General features: G+C 31.5%; 1 long non-coding RNA gene across 1 annotated transcript; it reads left to right on the top strand.

Moving 5' to 3' along the window:
- The first annotated feature begins 3619 nt into the window (after positions 1-3619).
- On the top strand, positions 3620-4558 carry LOC137927561 (uncharacterized). Its single transcript, XR_011107773.1, has 2 exons — positions 3620-3915; positions 4233-4558. It is a non-coding gene; the product is annotated as an uncharacterized lncRNA (long non-coding RNA).
- The last annotated feature ends 1832 nt before the right edge of the window (positions 4559-6390 follow it).

Raw genomic sequence — 6390 nt, forward strand, 5'->3', positions numbered from 1 at the left:
TTCAGAAGAAAAAAACACTTTCTTTAAAAATCTTGAAGCGCTAAAAAACATCAGGTGTTTCGTTTATACTGCTTGAAATCTGAAGTTGTCTTTTTAATATTGTTTTATTAACATAAATCAAAACTGAAAACTAAGACGAATGTATTAATCGACCAGCGGAAAAATCTCCACCTAGCGTTACATTAACACTGCATAGATTTAAAAATTTAAAAGGTAGGTTACGTCTCTAATATCAATTTCAGAATAAAATGAGACTTTCTTAGAAAATCTTGAAGCGCAAATAAACATCAGGTGTTTCGTATGTACTGCACGAAATTTGAAGTTGTTTATTTAATATTTTTTATTAAAAGCAATCAAAACTGAAAACTAAGACGAATGTATTAATCGACCAGCGGAAAAATCTCCACCTAGCGTTACATTGATACGGCATAGATTTAAAAATTTAAAAGTAAGGTTCTGTCTCTAATATCAATTTCTGCAGTAAATTAAGACTTTCTTAGAAAATCTTGATGCGAAAATAACCATCAGGTGTTTCGTTTATACTGCTTAAAATATGCAGTTGTCTTTTAAATATTTTTTTATTAAAAGCAATCAAAAATAAAAACTAAGACGAATGTATTAACCGACCACCGAAAAAATCTCCACCTAGCCTTACATTAATACGGCATAGATTTAAAAATTTAAAAGTTATATTACGTCTCTCGTATCAATTTAGGAGGAAAATGAGAATTTCTTAGAAAATCTTGAAGCGAAAATCAACATCAGGTGTTTAGTTTATACTGTATGAGGTAAGATTTATTAATTAAATAATTTTAGAGTTAAAAAGTCATAAAAGAAAATTATGACGAATTTATTATCGGACTAGCGGAGAAATATCAACACAGCGTTACATTGATACTGCATAAATTTGAAAATTTAGGAGTTAGGTTACGTCTGTAAAATCAATTTAGGAAGAGAAATGAGACTTTCTTAGAAAATCTTTAGGCTCAAATCAACATCAGATGTTTCGTTTATACTGCTTGAAATTTGAAGTTGACTTTTTAATATTTTATTTATTAAAAGCAATCAAAATTGAAATTTAAGGCGAATATATTAATCGACCAGCGGAAAAATCTCCACCTAGCGTTACATTGATAAGAAATATATTTAAAAATTTTAAAGTTAGTTTACGTCTCTTATGTCAATTTCAGAAGAAAATGAGACTTTCTTAGAAAATCTGTGAGCGAAAATCAACATCAGGTGTTTCGTTTATACTGATTGAAATAGACGGTGTCTTTATAATATTTTTTTACTAAAAGCAATCAAAACTGAAAACTAAGACGAATGTATTAATCGACCAGCGGAAAAATCTCCACCTAGCGTTACATTGATACGGCATTGATTAAAAAATTTAAGAGTTAGATTACGACTCTTATATCAAATTCAGAAGAAAATAAGACTTTCTTTAAATATCTTGAAGCGAAAATCAACATCAGGTTTTTGGTTTATGCTGCTTGAAATTTGAAGTTGTCTTTTTAATATTTTGTTATTAAAAGCAATCAAAAATGAAAACTAAGACGAATGTATTAACCGACCAGCGGAAAAATCTCCACCTGGCGTTACATTGATACTGCATAGATTTAAAAATTTAAGAGTTAGGTTACGTCTCTTATATCAAATTCAGAAGAAAATAAGACTTTCTTAGAAAATCTTAAAGCGCAAAACAACATCAGGTGTTTCGTACATACTGGTTGAAATTTGAAGTTGTCTCTTAAATATTTTTCATTAAAAGCAATCAAAACTGAAAACTAAGACGAATGAATTAATCGACCAGCGGAAAAATCTCCACCTAGCGTAACGTTGATACGGCATAGATTTTAAAATTTAAGAGTTAGGTTACGTCTCTAATATCAATTTCTGCAGTTAATTAAGACTTTCTTAAAAAATCTTAAAGCGCAAAACAACATCAGGTGTTTCGTACATACTGGTTGATATTTGAAGTTGTCTTTTTAATATTTTGTTAATAAAAGCAATCAAAATTTGAAACTAAGACGAAATTACTAATCGACCAGCGGAAAAATCTCCACCTAGCGTTATATTGATACTGCCTAGATTTAAAAATTTAAAAGTTAGGTTACATCACTTATATCAATTTCAGGAGTAAATTAAGACTTTCTTAGAAAATCTTAAAGCACAAAACAACATCAGATGTTTCGTATATACAGCTTGAAATATGAAATTGTCTTTTTAATATATATTTTTTAAAAGCAATAAAAAATAAAAACTTAGACAAATGTATTAATCGACCAGCGGAAAAATCTCCACCCGGCGTTACATTGATACTGCATAGATTTAAAAATTTAAAAGTAAGGTTACGTATCTTATATCAATTTTGGAAGAAAAATAAGACTTTCTTAGAAAATCTTGAAGCGAAAATCAACATCAGGTGTTTCGTTTATACTGATTGAAATAAAAGTTGTCTTTTTAATATTATTTTATTAAAAGCAATCAAAACTGAAAACTAAGACGAATGTATTAATCGACCAGCGGAAAAATCTCCACCTAGCGTAACATTGATACAGCATAGATTTAAAAATTTTAAAGTTAGTTTACGTCTCTTATGTCACTTTCAGAAGAAAATGAGACTTTCTTAGAAAATCTTGAAGCGCAAATCCACATCAGGTGTTTCGTACATACTGGTTTAAATTTGAAGTTGTCTTTTTAATATTTTTTTTTAAAAGCAATCAAAAATAAAAACTAAGACGAATGTATTAACCGACCAGCGGAAAAATCTCCACCTGGCGTTACATTGATACTGCATAGATTTCAAAATTTAAGAGTTAGGTTACGTCTGTAAAATCAATTTAGGAAGAGAAATGAGACTTTCTTAGAAAATCTTTAGGCTCAAATCAACATCAGATGTTTCGTTTATACTGCTTGAAATTTGAAGTTGTCTTTTTAATATTTTTATATTAAAAGCAATCAAAACTGAAAACTAAGACGAATGTATTAATCGACCAGCGGAAAAATCTCCACCTAGCTTTACATTGATACTGCATAGATTTAAAAATTTAAAAGTTAGGTTACGGCTCTTGTATCAATTTTGGAAGAAAAATGAGACTTTCTTAGAAAATCTTGAAGCGAAAATCAACATCAGGTGTTTCGTTTATACTGATTGAAATAGAATTTGTCTTTTTAATATTTTTTATTAAAAGCAATCAAAAATGAAAACTAAGACGAATGTATTAATCGACCAGCGGAAAAATCTCCAACTAGCGTTACATTGATACTGCATTGATTTAAAAATTTAAGGGTTAGGTTACGTCTCTAATATCAATTTCAGAAGAAAATGAGACTTTCTTAGAAAATCTTGAAGCGCAAAACAACATTAGGTGTTTCGTTTATACTGCTTGAAATTAGAAGTTGTCTTTTTAATATTTTTTTATTAAAAGCAATAAAAAATAAAAACAACTAATGTAACGTTGCAAGTTAACGTCCCATAAATCTTAGTTAAAATTTTAACCAAAAAAAATATAATCACGAGAAACGTCTCATAAATCGCAATACAGCAAAAAATTGTTCAACCCTTAGCGGGTAACGGTACGTCTCAAGTGGCGTGGGGGCGTGGGAGCATGCTATTGGTTTAACGGATCTTTGTTTTTATAACAAAAATTCCAATGCGCCCGCGCACCAGCACACAGAGTTTACACCAGTGCTCGGGAGAAGGATCCAGGCCTCGGTCGCGTTCACTAGCTAGGTGTCGTCTCACGCACCGATGCACACTCTTTGTGTCGGTTGCGTTCACCAGCTATGTGTCTTCACACGCGCCGGGGCCAATTAGAATTTACGTTATAAATTCACGCCTTGGTCCTATTCATTCTCTGGGCATCATTTAGTTCACGCCACAACCTTTACATCGCCTCGCACCCCAAAGGGGTAAGTGTTGAACAAATATTATAAAGACATCATTATTAATTATTCATCTATAAGTTAGAGCTCAACATTTTGTCTGTGTCCATAGTTCCATCATTATGTATTCATTATTACTTTCCAATTGTTTATTTATTTATCTCTTCTATTTTTATTTTACATGCTTTACATTTTGTAACTCCGTTCTGACAGTAAACAATCACATCAACTGCTTTCGGTTTCTGCCCTTACTTCATCGCAAGCCATCTCCGGGTTTAGTGTCAGCGGAGCAAAATGTACATATATTTATATATGTATATCATAACTGTGACATTTATTCACAGGTGCGAGTCTTATACTGCAAAGTTTACACTGCGACTTCTATACTGCAAGTTTTACGCTTCGAGTTTTACATTGCAAGTTTTAGACTGCAAGTTTTACACTGCAAGTTTTACACTGTTGAAATTATATCACCGTGCACCGGAACCGATACAAACTGCAACCTAACGGCGCTCCCTGCTCTCGACTTGCTGCCGCCTGATCAGTCCTGGAAGATCGTGCGGCTGGCTACCACCACCATCAGGGGAGTACCGAGCTGCGGTGCAAAATTAGACCAGGCCTTCTGCCCACTACCCTTAGTTAAATAATTAAATACATATATATTTTTCTTTGTGTGCCTTTTTGTCGCCATCAACTTCTACCCTTAGTTAATTAAATACATATACATACTTTTCTTCTTGTGCCCTTTTTTTTTATTGCCAACATAACTACCCTTTTAATTAATTAAATATATAATATTTTCTTTTTAGGACGGCACACTAAGACGAATGTATTAATCGACCAGCAGAAAAATCTCCCCACAGCGTTACATTGATACTGCATAGATTTAAAAATATAAAAGTAAGGTTACGTATCTTATATCAATTTTGGAAGAAAAATGAGACTTTCTTAGAAAATATTGAAGCGAAAATCAACAACAGGTGTTTCGTTTATACTGCATGAAATTTGAAGTTTTTTTTTTAATATTTTTTTATTAGAAGCAATCAAAAATAAAAACTAAGACGAATGTATTATTCGACCAGCGGAAGAATCTCCCCACAGCGTTACATTAATACTGCATAGATTTAAAAATTTAAAAGTTAGGTTACGTCTCTTGTATCAATTTTGGAAGAAAAATGAGACTTTCTCAGAAAATCTTGAAGCGAAAATCAACATCAGGTGTTTCGTTTATGCTGATTGAAATAGAATTTGTCTTTTTATAATATTTTTTATTAAAATCAATCAAAAATGAAAACTAAGACGAATGTATTATTCGACCAGCGGAAAAATCTTCAACTAGCGTTACATTGATACTGCATTGATTTAAAAATTTAAGAGTTAGGTTACGTCTCTAATATCAATTTCAGAAGAAAATGAGACTTTCTTAGAAAATCTTGAAGCGCAAAACAACATTATGTGTTTCGTTTATACTGCTTGAAATTTGAAGTTGTCTTTTTAATATTTTTTTATTAAAAGCAATAAAAAATAAAAACAACTAAGACGAATGTATCAATCGACCAGCGGAAAAATCTTCACCTAGCGTTACATTGATACTGCATAGATTTAAAAATTTAAGAGTTAGGTTACGTTTCTAATATTAATTTCAGGGGAAAATTAAGACTTTCTTAGAAAATATTGAAGCGAAAATCAACATCAGGTGTTTCGTTTATACTGCATGAAATTTGAAGTTTTTTTTTTAATATTTTTTTATTAGAAGCAATCAAAAATAAAAACTAAGACGAATGTATTAATCGACCGGCGGAAGAATCTCCCCACAGCGTTACATTAATACTGCATAGATTTAAAAATTTAAAAGTTAGGTTACCTCTCTTGTATCAATTTCAGAAGAAAATGAGACATTCTTAGAAAATCTTGAAGCGAAGATCAACATCAGTAGTTTCCTTTATACTGCTTGAAATATGAAGTAGTCTTTTTAATATTTTTTATTAAAAGCAATCAAAACTGAAAACCTGCTCTAATCATCACCCAAAATATTGAGTCGTTCAAGAAATCTTTGGAGGCAGCAGTGACCGAGTTTCCAATGGAAACCGTTTGAAAATCCATCGACGAATGGCCCTATCGTCTAAAAGCGTGCGTCAAAGCTAAGGGTGGACACATTGAATAACTAGTTTAGTATATTAACATATCCTTTTCACTCTACATAATCACATGTAAAACTTTAGCATAAAGTTGTTTTTTAGCTATTATCGGATATTTTTTTTTGTAACGTAAGTTTATGCTAGACCAGGTATTATTTATATTTTTTATTATTCGTGATTATTTGACATTTTAACAGAAATGGACGTAAATACACAAGATAAAGATCGTGCGTGCGTGTGTGCGTGTGTGTTATTTAAATCCATTTCTATTACGATCCAAATTCGTTAATAACATAGTTGTCGCTCCGCAGATGATTAGTGGCGCTAAGGTGTCCGGAGGCAAGGCGAAATCAGCCGGGGCGAC

The sequence above is a fragment of the Battus philenor genome, unplaced genomic scaffold, assembly GCF_028537555.1.
Source record: "Battus philenor isolate CCGP_79_NKW_IND1 unplaced genomic scaffold, ilBatPhil1.0.hap1 SCAF_33, whole genome shotgun sequence".
NCBI classification, from domain to species: Eukaryota; Metazoa; Arthropoda; class Insecta; order Lepidoptera; family Papilionidae; genus Battus; species Battus philenor.